At 36.3% G+C, this 21,350-nt stretch overlaps 3 long non-coding RNA genes across 3 annotated transcripts in view; 2 read left to right on the top strand and 1 right to left on the bottom strand.

The window, feature by feature from the left end:
- Window positions 1-18,685, top strand: part of LOC141385544 (uncharacterized) — a 38,449-nt gene extending 19,764 nt beyond the window's left edge. Inside the window, exons 3-4 of the long non-coding RNA XR_015476492.1 lie at window positions 16,338-17,948; window positions 18,062-18,685. This is a non-coding gene — a long non-coding RNA (uncharacterized LOC141385544). The remainder of the gene's footprint in view (window positions 1-16,337; window positions 17,949-18,061) is intronic.
- The window catches only part of LOC147846759 (uncharacterized), a 1,232,122-nt gene that overhangs the window by 594,388 nt on the left and 616,384 nt on the right, over window positions 1-21,350 (bottom strand). The window lies entirely within an intron of this gene.
- Window positions 12,842-13,371, top strand: LOC147846768 (uncharacterized). Its single transcript, XR_015477302.1, has 2 exons — window positions 12,842-13,144; window positions 13,301-13,371. It is a non-coding gene; the product is annotated as an uncharacterized LOC147846768 (long non-coding RNA).

Below are 21,350 nucleotides of genomic sequence, written 5' to 3'. Positions count from 1 at the left end.
TAAACTAAATATAAATCTACATCATAGATGCTGTCAAAGAACCTTATGAAACTGAAAATAATCACATCAATCTTTCACCGGGAGATTTCAGTGGCTGAACAACACGTCTGTACATATAAGTCATTCATAACAAAACACAATCTAACATAAAATAGTTTAAAAACAGAACATTACCTGTCTAACAGTAATACTTCAGCCATGGTGTCGTCCTTCCTCCAGAGTGCTAAAGTAACTCCAATACTGATTCAGATTTTTAAAAGTTTCAACTCAGCTTTTAATTTCTCCTGGTCAGTCTCGTGACCGCGCGGCCGCTTTAAGGGCGAATTATACCCGCGCCTGGCTTTACAGTAATCGGCCCGAGTTCGGCTGTCCTCCGGCGCCTCCGGCTCTGACTCGGCATCTGCGAGCGGCCCGCAGCTCACTCGGAGCGCATGCGCTTGTGAAGCAGACGGGCACGCGCTAATGGCGGATCTGCGTGAACTAGGGTTGGGCATCTAAGCTATAATGCCGATCCGATACGTATCGCGATACAAAGAATACGATCCGATATATTAGCGATACATTTGTGACATATTGCGATGCAACACGATACGATTCACACCCATATCACGATACGATGCGATATTTCAGCACTAACTAATTAGATCAAGTTTATGAGATGATGTGAAAGAGGATGCTGTGCCATTGAATGAGTTTGATTATTTATTAACCAAGCAAAACCAAGACTTTTTTTACAAACTGGCTTTTCTCTCAGAGCCAGAGTGTCAGTTTACAGTAGAGGGCCATTTTAGAACATATAGCACATATTATTTAAGTATTTTCAAGATAAACAGAATGTATAAGTGCAATATATATTAAAATATATATATTTGCACTCTTTCAACATAAATAAATTTAGCATTGCACAACAAGAATTGTGATTTAACTTTTCAACTATGAAAACAAGTTTTACAAAGATATATTTTGCCACTGATTATTCAAAACTTAAGGTGGTGAACTAGCAGTGTTATGCTGCTTTGAAACATCACTGTCACTGTAAACAACAGGCTAATAAAAATATAACAAACCAGCAATCTTCTTGCTGTGAGGTGGTCAAACTACCCACTGTGCCACCGTGACACCCAATTATTTTTATCATTATTATTATTAATATTATTATAATTAAATAAAAATTAACAGGAGGAGGTGTTTAAAACTTTCGTTCTCCGTGACACTAGGCTGAATATCTTTGCAGATGAACAATGCAATAGCATTCGTTATTGGCGTAGAGCGAGCAGAACTGTTGCGCATGGAAAAAAAAACTTGCAATGCTTTTCTCACCACTTTTGGAGCTGGTTGAAGCAGTGCGAAAGCCGGCGATGCAGAAACACTGGAAGATGCTTTCACAACAACACCGTGGCGCCGCTTCAAGTGAGATATCAGATTAGTCGTACTGCCCGCGTATTTTACAGATGCGCGGCACATTTTGCAAATTGCATCTGTCCTGTCATGTCGTCCATCCTTAAATCCATAATGTTGCCATACTTTAGATTTAAAACTCAGTGGGGAATAAAATGTTTGTTTTGCTTCTCGCGCTTTCTGAGGGCGCTCCACTAGCTTCATCCGCACACCTGATACACTGAGTTGTAGTGTGTGCACATCCGCAAATCCGTTGCTAAGGCTTACTTTATGTAGGTCGATTAAATTATGCGCCAAAAACAGGTTAACAACACTTGTTAATAAATAAAAAATACATTCTATATTAAAAATATAAGCTGTATCTCGGAAAAACCGATGCATCCCGCAAAAACCGATGCATCTCGATTTGCTTCCAAAATTTCATTCATCCTCTGCTGCTCTACCGATGCACTCGCATCGTGCACGCGCATGACCGCGTATCGATACATATCGGTTAATCTTCCCATCCCTAGCGTGAACAGATGAGCAGAAGTTGGAATCTACATTTGCTGACAGACAGTCTGACCTGCTTATCGTAATTAAGGGAGATGACGGTCTGACTCTATTTAATTGGATAAACATTTTTTAGTTTTATGCTTTACCCAGTATATAAAAATACATATAAACACATTTAGATCATTTACTGTAATCATTACTATTGGACTGTGAAGAGACTTTCAACCAGCACAACAAAAAATGTTTCTGAAGACAATCACCTGCACCTTTAACACTAGAACTACCAAGATGCTCAGTGCTTAATTTGTGAATTGCGAGGTCCCAGAACAGATCGGGATAACGGTTGGATGGCAGAGGGCTGTCGCAGACAAATGTGAAGAGGGTTGGGAAATCACAGAAGAAAGTGAACAGCAGACAGGGGAGGAGGGTGGTTGAGGAGAGAGATCGGTAAAATGAGGTGCAGGATCAGATTTTAGAGGTGCTGGATCCGGCGTATTTCGGCACAAATTAAGCCCTGAAGACAATAATTTTTATTAAACATTTATAAAACTTAAAACATAACTTTCAGTTGGCAAAAACATAACTTTACTTCTGTCATGAACACTCTCAGGATTTAGCATGGTAATGATTATGTATATGGCAATTTTGATGTATTTAGTCTTGTAGGTATCGATCTGCTATGCTGCTGCTGCTGCTTTGATTATTATAGCTTAGCAAGTACCGAGACCTGCTACTGGCAGTAAATACACAGACACACCGTCTGAGAATAAAACACACTGCTGCTGCAAACATAAAAAATGTAACCTCTATAGGAGATCTAAACACAGGGGGAGCTGGGGTGGAAGAGGGTCTCCAAAAATGTGCCGCAGCTTGACAGTGTAAAATGACGCAGAGCACTTAAACTGATGAAGAGCAAGCTCACTGGCTGCCAAAGAGACAGCAACCAAACTCCTTGGCCACATAGTTCATGATGCAGGAGCAGATTAGGTAACCTTTCAGCCTGCGTGTGCGTAGAGTTTCATGGTGGAAATTTCACCTCAGATATGTCTTTCAAATCAGCAGTGCTACAAAAAAGCCTTCTCTCCTGGCTGTTAAAGGTGAAAATAGGTAAGGCATGGACATTTGTGGATAGTCCAGTAGCCTAACTATACTTTTACAGGCCATATTACCACAAAGATCCCATTTTTAGGCTGAAGACTTAGATAAAAATATGATGACAGACATTCAAAGGTTCATTCATTCATTTTCTTGAACCGCGTGTCTTTGGACTGTGGGGGAAACTAGAGCACCCATAGGAAACCCAGGTGAATGCAGGGAGAAAATGCAAACTCCACACAGAAACGCCAACAGACCCAGCCAAGGCTTGAACCAGCAACCTTATTGCTGTGAGGTGACAGCACAACCTACTGCGCCACCATGTTTTAAAAATTAATTTTAAAATCTCAAGCTTTGAGTGTAAATATGACTTCTTATGTAAGAATGGTCCGAATGACTGTTAATGTACATTAGTTATAGAATTATGGTAGTTCTAGAGGTAAAACTGTATTTTAAAATGCATTTTACAGCGTATACTGAAACTGTATATAATATAGCAACAAATTTGCCAAAAAAGTTATACCCAGTTGGCAAAGAATTAGTGGCCCAGGTTTGGCATAAAGCTGGAACAGCAGGCATTCATCTGGCACTGACAAACAGCATGTGGGCCAAACATGGCCCACGTTTGGACAAAAGACAAAACATATTATATTTAAGACAAAACACAAGACCTGGGCTAGATGTCAAATGTAGTGTTTGACCCAGATGTTAAAAAATGATATATGTTGCCATATAAGTTTAACCCACTTTTAAAATACATTTAAATAATTTTTTGAGTAAAGAAATATATTAATACATTTCCGTTTTTTTCTGTTTGGATCTTCTAATGCCTTCATTTAATCCAGGAAATTTCATTATTTGAATTATTAATCTTTTGTTTCCTGTTTGTTGCAAAATAACTGAATTTAATTCACATTACATATATTTTATTAACCAAATTATTATTTAACTAATTATTAGCCAAATGTCAAAGGTAGTTTTTAAATAAGATATTTATTATTTATAAGATATATTAATACATGTATATATATTTTTTCTCTGATTGTATCATTTCATGCACAAGCACACATTAAATTGTTTTGCTTTTAAGTGAAAAAAAATAAAATAAAAATAAATAAATCAATTAATTGATTTTCATCAATTTCATTGTAGTCGTGACACACCAAATTTGGCTTTTAAAAAATGGCCAAACATACATAAAATCTGGCTCAGTTATGGGATGTAAACTTGGCTGAGACTTGGCCCAGATAAGGTCCGTCTGGGAGCCAGTCTTGGTCCAGTCATGTACCGTAATTCACTGTGAGCCAAGCAAAAGCTGATGGTGTGGCCCAGAGTTAGGCCAGAGAAATTTTGCTATGAGAGTAAGTGCATTAGATAATAAGGAAATACAAAAGCATGCTCAGCTGTATGATATAAATGTTTGGTATTTTCCAAACATTAAAAATGTTTTTAAAATAAATGTTTTTGGTATTTCTTCTCCAGATGGTCACGGGAAACACTCACAGCTGTTCATCATGAGGATTCCAATAGTATGGCAGTATCTGCGATGAGTATGGATATAATAAAATAGAACTTGAAATAGAGTTTAACCTTTTATGCTAGCTATGATCAAGCATGGTCCGAATTGGAATTCACAGTTTACATGCACAGATAGAGCAATGAAACCCAATGTGGGTGGTAAATCTATTGCCAAGAAAAACCTTGAACACATTTCAGGGAACTGCAGGGTATTTTGAAAACTATTTTTTAAAAAGTAATCTGGTAAGTAGTGATATGTTAGAGAATGTCTTTCATAAATTCATGCTCCGTGGGCCACTTATCTCCCTCACACATGTTACATCCAAACTACCGCCTCTGAGCAAAGCTGTCATGCTGTCCTAAAGGAAGGGTTTGCTGGATTTTCAAAGTGTCACAAATGTTTGCTCTTCCCAGAAGGCTATAGCAAGAGCGTTGCTTCCTGAAGCTTCTCACTGAGTGGCAGTTTAATAGATGTTCAATGGGGATTCCACTTCACATGCATAGCTATAAGCGCAAAAAGAAAACTAAAGCACATATCGCGACTAGCATGATGACATCTGCTAACAAAAAGCCCATTATGACCTTCGTGATATAATACGACAAGCTCCCAAGCTAGCTCGCATCCAGGAAAACCAAGCTATTTATTGGCTAATGACAAAAGTTCTGTATTGTTTCTGAATATAGAGTTGGGCAGAAGCTTTTTTTTTTGCACATCACTCTCTTGTAGCAAACTAACGGTAAGAGTGTGATTAACAATATTGTGGCTGAAGACGTCAAAATGACATCAATAGAGATATATTGTCACTCCAAATGTGGAATCAAATGGTCAGTATTTGATTGAACATTACCAAAACAAACTTTTTTCAGTGGATTAAATTATTTTTTTCACTAAAGAATATGCACTAGCAAAATAAACATTCTACATTTTGATTTCACATTGACTTTATGGTTATTAGTTGGCTTTACAGACACTTCAAGAGTTCACACTTGTCTGATGATTGATAACAAGGTGTGTTTGGCATGCTGTCCCCGGAGAGAGCCCTGAGCTCAAAAGATCCTCAAGCCCGGCGCTCCCTCCCATTTTGTAGGGTGAGAGGGAAGCCTTAGCTCAGGTAGGTCTTGAAAGCTCCCCAAATTAGTTCTGGTCCTATAATTGATTATTGGAATTTGCTACGAGGTAATAAACCACTAACTGAAGGCATATGCTGGAGCCTAGAACTAAATGCCCATCTACTTTGCCAATTTTGTTTAATCAATTCACTTATACCCCATGTACTTGGACTGTGGGAGGAAACCGGGGAACCCGGGGAAAACCCATGCGAGCACTAGAAGAACATTTAAACTCCACACAGAAGTGCTATCTAGGAAAGAGGGGGAGGAGTAGGGGTGGATGGGGGGATTCTTAAAGATGAAATTATCTAATGCCGAGTTCAGACTGCATGATTTTCAAAGTAGTCGTGTCACAGATGTTTTCACACTGCATGACTATCTGGGCTGGCGTTTCGTCGCTGCTTTGTTTACACAGCAAGATGGATCGGCGACAGGGACTTTCACATTGCATGACTTTACTTTAGGAAGAATCGCCGACAACTTCGTCCAAACTACGTCTAACAGCCAAAAACACGTAGTATATCTTTTGTTATTAACTACATAATGAGAAAGAAGCCTTTAATGGGGTAGAAAATGTACGTATTTGCTCACCTGGGTTTAAAGGGAAATAGCCATTTCTCCTCTACGTTGATAATAAACTAATTTCTTTCTGTATGAAACTTCAAATAGACAAGGTTGCTCCTGAGTCCTGTCAAACCTCCACTAGTTTTTCCTCCATTTTGTGGGTCCAAATAAACCGAAAAAGAGCGCTTTTAACTTCTCCCCCAGCCTCCCGCTGGCCTGCAGCAGGTATACACACACGCACACACAAGTGGATGCTGCTCTCTCATTGGCTGTAGGCGATCGCTAATGTTATTTTCAGTCAAAACTCAATTCACACGGCATGATTTGAATCGCCGACAGCTCCAGATATTTAGCATGCCAAATATCTCGCAAGCATCGGCGACTCATTGGCGATTCTCTCAGATCGCGTCTTTGATAGTTCATACTGTGTGATTGTCACTCACGTGCACGAGCAGCGATTTGCCTGTGATTTCAGGCATTTGTCGGCGATTTCTCAAAACCTGTCGGTAAGCCAAAATCGGGGCTAAAAATCACGCAGTCTGAACTAGGCATAAGGTAAGAAACTGGTTATTTATAGTGTGTTTGGATTCATCTGATTGGTGTATCATGTGATTGCTAATGCGGGACCAGCTGTGGTCAATCATAAGCATTTGTTTAGAAATAAACTTCACTCAGGGGCTAATTCCTGATCACGTCATGCATTTTTTTTCTGATAGAATAGCTATTTGATTGCGAAAAGAATAGGTCTATATGTCCTCTGAAATGCATTAGAGACAGATATAAATCTGAACACTCAGACCTTTTCAGGAGGTGGTCTGGGATGGATTTTAGACAAAACTGGACAGGTCTAAATGCATCTGGCTTTTGAAACCACATATAAAATGTACTCCTCCCAAAATAATAATAGAGAACGTTTTTGTTAAGTTGTATTTTTGACCATGAAATGAATAAATTGCTAAATGAAGAACAGATTAGCATTAATAACAGTGAGGCACACACCTGTAGCACACACAAGCTATACATCAGCCAGCTTGCATCCCAGAAAACCAAGCTATTTATTGGCTAATAACAAAACCTCTGTTTTGTTTTCTGGCAGTCTGAATTAGAATCAGTTAGCGGTGTGGTTTAAAAATAGATGTTTTCATAGGGGAGCCCAGACATGTTTGCTCTGAATTACAGAGCTCTCTTCCAGCTCCCATATGGCTCAGCATATGGGCATCTCTCTTACAACAGATCCCCTGGGTAGATACTGCCTGTTGGCACTGATCAGCGACCCGGTCCCACAAGTCATAACCTTCACCGTTACGACAGACGCGGCAAAGCTGTTTCCAGGTCAGCCAGAAGGACGGTCATGTAAAGAGCATGCATACAAAAGCTCTGCCTGACACAATAACAAACTGCCGTGTGTCTTTAGATGGCAGGAAAAAGAAATGAACACACAAAGTTGTTTAATATGCAATCAGAGCCTGAGGCTCAGATTGATTCATTGCAGATAGTGCAGCATCAAAAGCTTTTTCCGTAAGCACTAGCAATATACAGCAGTTTGATGTGAATATAGTATGCATTTTATAAGAGTGTTGATCTGTTGATGGCAATAGCCTAGTGGTTAAGTTAAGTGTATTGACGTATAGCACTGTGGTTCTCTCGGCGACCCAAGTTTGATTTCTGGTTTGAGGTCATATGCCGATCCTTCTACTCCTCACACATTTCTGGCTCCCTCACTTTAAAAAAAAAAAAAAAAGTTAAAACCCCTTAGCATTATATTTAAAAAAGTGTAGCTATGTTGGTAAACATACATTTTATATTTTGCACATCATCACTGGAAACCTTGAAGGTTTAGATTCAAGACTTCTAAACAAAACAAACAAATAGATACATACATAAAATTTGATGAATTAGAAGTTGCTGAGACATCCCACTGGTCACAGGATGTCAACATGTCATTGGATTTACGTTGTACCCCTACATTGTGGAGACGTTGCATTTTGTTTATAAATGAAAATCCGGTTGACATCAGAACCCAACATCAAGCTGATGTCAATGTACAACATCCAGCAAAAAATTAACCAAATATTAACCTCTAGTGATGTTACAGTTTGACGTTGTGTGAGACATTGGTGTCAATCAGACGTTGGATTTTGGTTGTCATACCTGATTAATAAATGTCAATATTTAACATCCAGATTTATGATGTTGGCTCGACATTGGATTTTTGTCACTTTCCAACACATCTAAAATCAATCAAATATCAATGTCATTTGAAGTCATTATTGGACATCATTATGACGTTATCCTCAGACACTGGCTAGACATTGAATTTTGATCACCTGGGCCCGGTTTTTCAAAAGTAATCCACTAGGATTTTGGATAAGGGATTGGATCAAATCTTGAAAATGGGTTTTTTCAAAAGAAAAAATGGATTACGTAATCAGATTAGATCACGTAATCCAATCTTGGTTTTGATCCGGATCAAACCTTTAGTTTTGGGTTTTTCAGACCTTTTTTGTAGAATCCGGATCACTTTGATCCAAAAAACCTGGATTAAACTGATCCCATCAGAAGGGTGGATTTAGCGTGGATTTCATGTCCAAAATGAAATGAAAACTTAAAAAATGTATTAAATAATATTATTTTTAGATCATGCATTATATTACAAGATATACTATTTATTCATTAGGTTTTAATTTTATTTGTTCATCTGTCAGGCTATAGTGAGTATAGGCTTTAACGTATTCAGCCTTTCAGTATAGGCCTACAGCAAAGTATAAAGAGTTTGGCCTCATAAAATAATCCCCCAAACAGCTGTAAAAACTGACCAAAAACAATCAATTTTATTCTGTCACTAATTGATGTATATATTCATCACAATGGAAAATATTTTTCTTTTTAGAATATTTATTAGTGATGCATGCAATGATTACAGAATAACAAAAAAAAAATTGCAAAGAATGGCAATCGCTGATTTTTGAAATCTCTTTCAACAATTGCAAAAAGAGACTGAAAGGGCAGAAGCACAGCTTCGTCTGTCAGAGAAACAACTGACTCTAACCAAACTGCAGCAAACCAAGGCCAATGACTTGAGATTCGCCTCCTAAAGGCTACGCTCAGACAAGCTGGTATCTCCACATCAGATGATGTGGAGATACCAGATACCTGAGATATCTGCTTTGACACAATCTACATTGTAAAAGTGCTATACAAATAAAGCTGAATTGAATTGAATTGAATGAGGAAGTCTGAAATTAATGTGGAGTTTTTGACATTAAGTCTTTTTTTTATTTACATCTATATTTGAAACTTATTATAAATATCCTCAATGTACAGTGTTGTAGGTCTCAGATGAGTGGACTGCTGAAAGAGGATGGGATGGGGTTTTTCTTGTTTTTATTATTTATTATTATTTTAATGATTATTAAAAAAAAATTTGTTTTCATTCCAAATAAAAATAAAGTTATATTGGCTTTTCTACTTGTCGCTCTTTACATATCTATAGTTCTACATTGTGATGTCCTATGCTGTTTGAGAACTGGTTATCCAGATTTAGTGATCCTGAAAAGTTTCTATTCGGATCAGATTGATCCAATCCGATGTTGCTTTGAAAAACTGGCTCAGAAAGTAAGCTGGATTACGTGATCACGGATCGCAAAAACAGGATTACTAAATCTGGATCAATTTTATCCGGATTAAACCTTTTGAAAAACCGGGCCCTGATGTCATGACCTAATTCTAACCTATTATTAGTTTTATGACGTTGAGTGCCTGCTGGGTTATTTAACTATACTGATGTATTTCCAAATAAAACAGAATACTGAGGAGGGAGAGGATTTTTTTTTTTGTATCATTCATGTATCAATGGTAGGAGAAGTGTGGTTAATAATATTGTGGCTAAAGCTGTCAAACTGATGTAAACAGAGAAATGTAGCCTCTCAAAATAATGGTCAGACTTTAAAGATTACCAAAGCAAACTTTTTTTCTTCTACTGTGGTTTAACTTGCATGGATTAATTGTTCACCTAAAGAATAACTTTGATGTTTTATTTCACTCTGACTTTAAGGTTGTTAGTCTGGCTTTACACCTACAGACACTTACTGTACATAAATATATGGTTAACAATTTACCAAAATGGGATGACACGGTAGCGCAGTGGGTAATACTGTCACCTCACAACAAGAAGGTCACGGATTCGAGCCCAAGCTGGGTCAGTTAGCATTTCTGTGTGAAGTTTGTGTGCTCACATGAGTTTCCTTCGAATGCTCCGGTTTTCCCCATTGTCCAAAGACATGTGTTATAGGTGAATCAAATATGCTAAATTGGCCATAGTGTATGTGTGTAGATGCAAGAGTGTATGAGTGTTTCCCAGTACTGTGCTGCGGCTGGAAGAGCATCTGCTGTGTGTAATAACATATGCTGGATAAGTTGGTGGTTTATTCTACTGTGGTGACCCCTGATTAATAAAGGGACTAAGCAGAAAAGAAAATGAATGGATACATTTGACCAAAATCAAGATTAAAAAGAGGTTTTTGACCAGGGTATGCATGTCTGTATGTGTCTGTTTTAGTCATTAGTAAGTGTTGCATGATGTATTCATTACCCAGTTATTTAGGCCCATATTTGGCAAATCTCATTTTATAGAAAATGAAGTGCTATATTCTGGCTAATAGAGGTTATTTTGAAGTGTTAATTATGTTAATGTGTTAAATATGTTCCCTAATGTTATATGGTTATTGTTTTGGGAAAATTCAGAGAGTAAAAAAGAAGAGAAACTACAGTGTATGAGATAAATTAATGTACTAATCCTTATTGTTTACCTTGGTGACTAATCTAATAATGAAATTCTTGATAAAACCTATCTGAGATTTTTCCTTAAGCTAAAATAGAAATCCCATAGTTAGTTCTATTAAACCAAGATCAACATTGAAAGACATTTGAATTTTTCAACACTTCTGAAACTCAAAAATGGGTTTCATTGTGTTTCAATCTTTGTTTCATGATATATTAGAAACAGTAATTTCAAACACAATTAAGTTTACTCACATTTTGCAATCATTTGCTCACTTTCAAGCTATTTAAAACCTTCTTCTTTGTAAAAACAACACGTAATACAAATATATCTTCTTTTGTGTTTGAGACGATATGGCAGTGACATTATTGGGTGAACTACCCCCTTGAATACATTCTAATCATCTTTGAATGATGATTGATAAATAGTAGATGACATAATGCTAATGGTAACTCCTAAAGTAAATATGTAACTTGCATCTACAGAGTGACCACACAATGAGAACGCACATTGGTTTTAGCACTGCCAGTGTAATGTAAGACATTTCCATTGAGATATAAATGAAATGCTAACGCTAGGCAGAGATTAAATCTGTTGCGACATGCTCGGTAGATACATCAGCCTTCAGGACCTGGAGAAAAAAAAAAAAAAAAAACGTAGATCATTTCCTCAAGAATATGTGTGCATGGGACCCTGAAAATGAAGGTATTACCTCCTTCCCAGTAAGTGTATTGTGTGCCATGGTGCAAGAAAAGTAACTCAGAACCATTTTGAAAGCTTGAGCTCTCTTTAATCAAGACATCTCCATTTCTCGAGCACAAGCTCCCAACAGAAACTGTATACTGCCTAATGGTAAATAGCCATACTAAATTCATTATAAATGTACCCTCTTCTGGTGATTTCAATCAATAAACTAATATTAGTGTAATCTGGAAGCTATTTCAGTGCTTTGGAATGGAATATTACTCTTTTATTTTAGTATTGATTGAACACACATTTATATTCGTCACAATAGGTGCAAACTGTTTACAAAAGACATTGAAGTGGAAAGAAAAGTCACCGTTAACTTTACTCATATTTTCATTTATTATTCTTTGACTGGTGTATTCAGAATTTCGCAATATGTTTTCGAGCCAGAGGTAACCTTGCGGTTAAAGATAATTCATGCCTGTCCTCAAAGACATCGCAAATGAATATAATATGGATTCACTGCGCAATGTACAGTGGAATAAAGTTTTGCTCAAATTAAAGACATTTTTCAAAAATGTACAATATTAGTAAATCAATCTGTAAGTGCAGCACAACACTAGCATCGCTTCAGGCTTTTTAATATCTCATAATATTTCTTCATAGACTACAGCGTAAACAGTACATCGTACACAGTCAGTGTCACACTGTTAAAAATTGCTGTTAATTTACGGCAAAATTTTAACAGTATAATCCTGTTATTGTCAAAAGCAGTATGTTGCTGTTTTCTTACAGTTTTTGAAATGACTTAGACAAATTTAACATTATTTTACTGTTTTTATCACACTAATGTAAAAAAACAGCAATCAACAGTATTTTTTGAACAGAAGACGTCAGCCATCACATGGATTTTCATCCTTTTTTTACTGTGACTTACTCGGTGAGTGCACCTTTATTTTGCTCAATTTACACAAAATACACATTTGTGATTGCACATAGGCTAACTGGATGCTGATATTGTAACTTTTTTACATCTATTTTAGTGCTAAATCTGTCAATGTGCAAACTGCATCTGCATTGAGTGGAACTGGAAATCTGACACAGATATTTCCTGATTACACGGTAAGTCAGAATATGATAATTAAAAAGGATATAGGTTATAAGCTTATCTACAAAGTCAGTTTTTAAACATATGTAGCAACAAAGTAGTATTGATTTATGTAGCATGATGAAAAGATTGTCATCTCATTGCTAATTTTAGCTTTAGCTTTTAATAGCTACCTAATATGGCTTCAATGTAGGCTTTGATAAAACATTTACTGTAAAATTTTTACTGTAGTTGGTTTGTATTGTAATGCTACTTCGTCGAGTACAATTGGCTAATCACCACCATAAACTGTTTTATATGTCCATTTCAGTGCTGAACCTGTGAACATGCTAACTGCATCATAGAGTGGAGCTGGATTTCTGATACAGATATTGATTACTGATTACAAGGTGAGTTTAATGAAACATGATAACATGGTAAAGTTATTATTATTTGCTATGTGGTATTATTGGTATTAATAACTGAAAATACAATAAAAAAATGTTACGCATACATTATGCTTGTTAATTTTGTATCTTTCCTCATCATTGTAATTCTTGTCTTAGGCATCTTCTACTGTACCTGATGTAGAAAAGACCCTTGAACTACCTGCAATTCCTTGACTGATACTTTTTGGTATGTTTAGAACTGTATTTTATTACTTTAGCAACTAAGGGTGTTTTCTCTGTATTTTAGCAAACATGGTAAATTGTTTTGAACAAAACAAAATACACAAATACATAAATTATATGTTCTGCCATATTTTACCCAAGCTTTCACTCACCTTTGGAAAACATTTTACTAAATTTACTAAATTACTCCATTTTAGTTGTTTAACACTTAGTTGTTTAACACGCTATGTTGATCATAAATATTAAGTTAAATAAATCACAAACATTGCAGTGACAATTTCACAATACACAGTATATACTGTACATGTTGATTTCAGTGGCTGTCCAGGCGAGTCCACAATCAACATTTTCAAATACATGTATTGTGTTACAAGAACAGGGCTTTGAGACTAAGTAAAATTACGTCAGCTTCCCTCACATATATTTTCAACTAGAAAATATAATTTCATGTGACTGCTGACATTGTTTTTTTCTTTTAAATGTTTTAGGAGAAAAACCAGGAAGCTACATTCATAAATGGATGATCAGTTTTGAGGGGCAAATAATCTGTGAGAGCATCCAGCCAAGTTTTCTGTCTGGTATAGCTGCTGTGTTTTTAACTTACGACATTTTCAATGTGGAGAACCAAGCGGAGGCTGCATGGACATTGGAATTAATTCAGAGGTTAGACGCTTAGATTCATATATTTATTTATCTTCACATTATTATCATATAAACTTTAACCCACACTAATTCTGAATGTATGCATTTTTTCAGAAGCTTCATGGGTAAACCCTGAAAAAGGGCTCCAAGAGTGGACACATCCTATCGAAGGGAATGGGAAAGGTCACCCACAAAAAGAATTGTCAACACTAAGGTTGCCAGTTTACTTAAAGAAGCTAATGGACTTTGAGTGGGATGTCATATAAGTGACCACACACACACACACACACACACACACACACACACACACACACACACACACACACACACACACACACACACACACACACACACACACACACACACACACACACACACACACACACACACACACACACACACACACCTTACACATCCTCTTCACTAATGGCACTCATTTTATTGTGTTAGTCGCATACTTTTTTCAGATGTTTGTTCTTGAATACCTAAACTGTTCATTGCATTATTTTTTATTTCTTACTAACTAATTCTGTAATTCACTCAGAAGTTTTCAGAGTAGTAATTGTTGTAGTAATTCCACTTGGTTTTCCATTGCCAGTAATTTTGAAATATATAAGTGTAATAAGATGTAATAAAAACTGCATTTTTTAGTTTTAGCATTGTTTCCAATAAGGCTATATGTGTGCATTGTATTAAACTGTTTTTATAACAAATAAAAAATGTATATATACCTGTTTTCTTAGCAGTTCATTTCTCAGGATAACATATTTGTAGTTTACAGTTAAAAATTCAAATAAACATTATTTAACCGTTACTTTTGACAGTAAATTACTGTTAATGTAGAAAATAACAGCTTTATGCTGTATTTTTTAAAAACAGTAACAACCTGTAAATTTCAACTACAGCTAGATGCTGTTAATTTAACAGTAACTTGCTGGCAACTGTGCTGCCAGTAACTTGCTGTTTTTTAACGGGACAATTTTTAACAGTGCAGCATATGACCTGCTTACTACAAATCACGTCAAACTCATTAAACTCTCAGATAAAAAAAGTACAAAATCTTTCCCCTTTTACTTATCGTAGCATATTTAAATTGTGCTTTCAAACTCACACAACGTATAACCGAAGCTGTTTCTTTTATTAAAGAAAAAAATAACAGCATCTGACAAAACTGCATTAGGGCCTATTCGCAGCAAGTACACAATGAAAAGGCGAAACAAATTGCAGGTGAAAGGTCTATTTACACCAAGAGCGAAATGAAAAAGCAATTTGGTCCTTCGTGTGCTTTATTGCAACATAAAGCTCACCACACCATACAGATTTCTTCTCACTTTTATGCAAAATACAAACCATGTGATAATCCATATGTCATTCTCTGTATAAATTACACACACTCACACCCATTTTGTACGTGATCTAATGTGTAATCTTATGTATGTCACATAAAGTGTGGTTCTATCAAAAGTGCATTTGCTTATGCATTTTATTATAAATTTTATATCAACAGTCAGGCGCCGCTATGGGGGGAAAGTTAGCATAATTCTGTTCTGAAGGTGTAAAGTGTACTGGTCAGGGCTTGACATCAACTTTTTTGATCACCTGCCACTGTGGCTAGATTTCCAACCTTACTAGCCACTTGCCATTATGACTAGCCACAATTTAATTGTTGTGAAAATATTTTATATGCATAAATTTGACTTTGACATGCTAAAATGACTTGATTTAGATTTTGTGTTATGTCCACATGCCTCCTCAATAATTTCAATTTTTGTGTGTGTGTTGTGTATGAGCTTGCTAATTGAGCATGAGAAAGTGGGTTGTGGTTTCAGAGTGTCACATTGCAATTATTAATTATTTCACATGACGTTTCAGGGCTCCAAAATTAAGGATTCACCAAATTGATCACTGAACACACAACCCCAATATATATATATATTTCTTAGCCATAAATTGTATACAGTGTGTCAAAACAAGCAAAATATAGCCATATACATGCACTTTTTATTCAACAAAACGTTTCTTAAAAAAAAAAAAAAAAAAAAAAAAAGATTACTATTTAGATTTAAAAATAGGAATTATCGTAATGTTTCTAAAACTATGCACAGTCTGTGTCTTGGCTAAAGGTCTCATATCACCAGTTAACTACATAAATGGGGAGTTAATCTCTTATTAAAACAATATTTAAAATAAATGTTTTCTTTACCAAATAAGTGGATCTAATTGGATTTGCATTGTAAACATTAAATAAAAGGTAAAAAAGTACTATTTTTTATTTCAGATATTAAGTTTTTTTATGATACTCCCAAAATCAATCCGTATAAATCCTCAGTTTTTTTTTTCCTTTACAGAAATAGCAGAAATTGTCCGCAGATTCTCTCTGGCCCTACTCAGGAACTCCTGCTCATTTTTAAACATGTCAAAAAAGTTTGGGAGCTGTCAGCTTGAATTTGTGAGGTGAATTCAGTTGAGCGAGCTGTTCTGTTGATCTGAAGCTGAACAATCATGGGGGATAAACTCCCTGAACAGCGATGTATGGTGTGCCATGCGTGACCGGGTCATCAGAGATAGTTTAATGTGGACTATAATTCACACACACATAAGGAGACTCTGTCCTTGTTTCCAGGTGCTGAAAAATAACCTGTGTGTACAGTGAACATTCACTGTTTTGATCATTAATAAGCTCTTATGTGGGAGAGATAAAAAAGGACAATTTAAGAAGGCTTTTTTGACAATAGTAAAACACAAAAAAATACATCAAGGAGTACAATATCAAGTAACACCAACAAAATAAAACAAATTACAATCCCTCTAGTACAATTCAACTACTATAAAAATCTAGAAAAACTATCCTAAACAGGGTGCAAAAATTTGTACATCATCAATGACCTCGCATAAGATCCCTTTATGGCTCCAAAGGAAGTCAAAAGAGACAAGATCAGTCATAGCTGTACAATTGTGCAAATAGTAAGAGAGAGCAAGAAAGTGAAAGAGAGAGTGGCTCTGAAAGCAATGTCATCATCTTTACATGTTTTTTTGGTGCAGAATTCACAAGGCCATAAAATAGAAATGCGTTCGAATGATTTTCACATAAACTCACTTGTGAGGTGTGTGTGTGTGTGGGCATACAATCTTCTGACTATAAGAATTCACGCCACACATTCCCACCTTCCATAGCTTACACAGCATAAGGTGGGAACAGCAAGGCATAAAAAAGGCATTTTTTTTTCGAAGGTAATTTCCAAGTTAAACAATAGACACGTCAGTTACTACCTGTTTTCTTATGGTCAAAAACATACAGAACCCTTACCGTTTATGGTTTTTGTAACCAATAAAGCCACTAAATTGTAGATACTCTTATATAAATACTTTTATTTCTTATATGTACAGTTAAAAAAGTCAACAATCCACAACAATACACATAATACATAAACATTTCTATATATACTATATACACACTTTATTAGGTACACCTGTCTAGCTGCTTATTAACTCAAATTTCTAATCAGCCATTCACATGGCACTCCATGCATTTAGGCATGTAGACATGGCCAAGATGATCTTCTGCAGTTGAAACTGAGCATCAGAATGGGGAAGACAGTTGATTTAAGTGACTTGGAACGTGGCATGTTTGCCTAGATGTCTGGTCTAAGTATTTCAGAAACTGCTAATCTTCTGGGATTTTCACATACAACCATGTATAGGGTTTACAGAGAATCGTCCAAAAAGGAGAAAATATCTAGTGTGTATCGCAAGTGCCTTGTTGATGCTAGAAGTCAAAGTAGAATGGCCAGACTTGTTTGAGCTGATAGAAAGGTACCTCAATTAACCACTTTTTACAACTGAGGTGTGCAGAAGAGCATCTCTGAACACAGAACACATTGAACCTTGAGGCAGATGGGCTACAGCAGCAGAAGACCACACCGGGTGCCACTCCTGTCAGGTAAGAACAGAAAACTGAGGCTACAATTCACACAGGCTCACCAAAATTGGACAATAGAAGATTGTAAAAACGTTGCCAGTCTAATGAGTCTCAATTTTTTTCTGCAACATTAGGATGGTAGGGTCAGAATTTGGCGTCAAGAACATGAAAGCATGGATCCATCCTGTCTTGTATCAACAGATCAGGCTGGTGGTGTAATGGATATTTTCTTGGCACATTTTGGACCCATTAGTATCAATTGAGCATTGTGTCAATGCCACAGCCTACCTGATTATTGTTGCTGACTTTGTTCATCCCTTTAAGACCACAGTGTACCTATCTTCTGATGGCTACTTCAAGCATGAATCATCTTAGACTGGTTTCTTGAACATGACAATGAGTTCACTGTACTCAAATGGCTTTCACAGTCAACAGATCTCAATCCAATTGAGCACCTTTGGGATATAGTGGAACGGGAGATTCGCATCATGGACAAATCCACAGCAACTGCGAGATGCTATCATGTCAATATGGACCAAAATCTCTGAGGAATATTTCCAGTACATTGTTGAATCTTAATCACAAAGGATTAAAGCAGATCTGAAGTAAACAGGAGGTCCAACCTGGTACTAGTAAGGTGTGCCTAATAAAGTGACCAGTGAGTGTATATAACTTTCAAATTTTTATTGTTATTTAAATCTCATTCTGAGTTCTTATGTTCATATGTATGTATGTATCGTATGTATCCTGTGCTTCTGAAAAAAAAATCACACAATAAAAAAATCAGTAATAGAGGTCCATTCAATCCATGCTCTTGTTGAGATTACAGAATCCCCATATTGGCCATGCATACAGGTAACTGACAAAATCGTGACACAAGTGAAAACACTCTATAATGAAACAAAGTATCAGCAAAAAAGCAGACAAGAGACTTTGACTGCTGAGTGGAATTTCAATGGCCGCCATAGATCTCCAACTGTGGACACTCTATTGAGGTGATATCAGTGTGAATGAAATTGAGCAATGAGCTTAAACCCTCTAACAGCCTTCAGCAAATACCTTAGAGTTGCAATGGCTCTCTCTTGGGGCGAAGGTCTCCCGAGCCGGCAAGAAAAATGGAGAGTGTGCCGCTCCAGCAGCATCATTAATCACTTTTACTTCTGTGTTTACCTTTCCTGGTTTGTTTCAATTACTCTTAGTGGGCTCCAACTTCATGAGCCATGCTACTGCTTTCCCAGAGTTAAGAAAACTATTCCCTGCTTGAGTCATTTGGCAGAGGAGGAAGTAACAGTTGGTGACTAATAACCATTGATTGAATTAAAAAAAGAAAGCCCTTGCACACTTTAAGCTTGCCCGGGAAAGTTAAAGCCAGTGAATGTTACCACTTCAGGTGAACTAGAAAAACCAAACCTGAGAAGACAAATCACAGTGTGCCGACACATGAGGAAGACCCACTGTTTCACACTGGGAGGTTTGCTAGAAGAAGGCATACTAGAATGATGTTTGATAATGTTTCTAAGTGAGTTAACAAGAAATAAAGACTCTATAAAAGTATTATATAATATATTAAAAAATACTATATTATTATAAAAAATATACTAGAGGCCAGATTTACCAACAGCAACCCTCTTTTTTTGGTTAGACTGCTGCCAGGGTTTTGTAGTTCAGAAAAAGGCATGGATACAAATATTCTTGCAGTTGACTTTTTCACATGCAGAGAATCATTCAAAGTGAAATTTGTCTAAAGCCAGACCAGCACTTAGCAATTTTAACCCTTCAGTGCTGTTCAGGATGTTTTTATCCACTCTGGGATAATATTTTGGGGGGTCTTAATTTGGCCACGACTTTCTCTGTTTTCACAATCTAGGCACAAAGTCTAAAGCTTATGGAGCAAAAGCATTGAGGGCATGTCCAAATCCATTTTTGCTATTTTAAAGATGGGAAAATACATTTTGCATCATGGCGCAAGGTCTTACAGGGTTGTGTTCATTTACTTAATGAGTTATGTGTGTGTTTTGAGCATAACGTGCATTAAACACGTTTCGTGGCACATTTGCTATTTACAAGTTTGGACTTTGTATATGGAAAAACTGAATGCTTTATTAGCAAGAAAACAAACCATCTGCAGGGCGAGGATAAAGAATGAGCCTCCTCCATTGGGCCTCTTTACTTTTACTCTTTACTTTACTCCTTTACTTTCATGGACAAGGAAACAGTGTTGTACGCACTCTACTGAAGACATCCATTAGCCTACATATTTAATTTTGTTTGTTTAAGAGAAAAGTTTATTTTCAAAACTGTTTCTAAATTCAGTTTTAATTTCCAGCAAACAAATAAATGAACAATAATAACAAGTTATTTCCAAACACAAGTCCTATTCTTATTCCCCATATGGTGATATATGTCTCCAAAAACTGACAGGTGGACAATTCTAAACTTGTTTTTATTAAAACAAATATAAATATGCATATAATAAATAATACTGCTAATAATAAAAACATACGCATGCAAATTGTCATGTATAAACTGAAAAAGCCCCCAAATGAAGAAGATAGTAGTAGTGTTTATATTTGTAGAAAATATTAATTTTTGTAAAACAAAAAAAAAAAAAAAAGTTAATATTAAATAAAGATATTTCTGTATTGCTGTACATCCTGTGTTTATTAAGCAATGTGTAAATGTTTTGGACCTCCAGGCACATAACTAACGTGCTCTATGCTGGACTTTAGAACAGCTTTTAGTTGGTCAATGGCGCAGTCTATTTCAGTTCCTCAAAATAGCAATGCTCCAACATTGCACCCTAACACACGTCCTTTTTAGACTGGAACACCCCTGAGTTCACAAAGTGGCGCAAATGGATTTGCTATTTAAACAATGTGGTGCAAAACGTGAAAATAAGGGTTGCGCTGGTCTGAAAATAGCAACAAATCGCATCAAACACGTATTGTGCCTTATTGTGCTGGGTGTATGATAGGGACCTCTGTGTTTCAGAAAATGGAATTATTGTTGGTGACAAATTGTATTTTGACTCATATTTTGTGAGAATGCTTTGACGATTCTTAAAAAAATTATAAAAAAATACACTGTGGGCAAATTTACTACCCTTTCGTTATGTTTATGGCTGTTTTTGACTTCCATAATGACAATATATAATCATGCATTCTTTATTGTTTTGAGAGTGTGAGAGAGGGACCTTTGCACACTTACATTGATCTGTTTGAGAGAGAAAAACAAGCAGCTCTCAGAACACAGTAAACATTGTGTTTTCACACACACACACGCACGCACACACGCACACACACACAATATTTGTCCAGGCTACAAAATGGGTTCTAAAGGGGTAAAGGTGCCAAATTACTATCATCTTCTATGTAAAGCTGTTTGCCACAATTTACATTGTAAAAGCGCTACACAAATAAAGGT

This window comes from Danio rerio, chromosome 1 (genome assembly GCF_052040795.2).
Source record: "Danio rerio strain M-AB ecotype USA chromosome 1, GRCz13ab, whole genome shotgun sequence".
NCBI classification, from domain to species: domain Eukaryota; kingdom Metazoa; phylum Chordata; class Actinopteri; order Cypriniformes; family Danionidae; genus Danio; species Danio rerio.
Note: the sequence above shows the minus strand (reverse complement) of the source record. Positions and strands in the feature narration are given on the sequence as shown.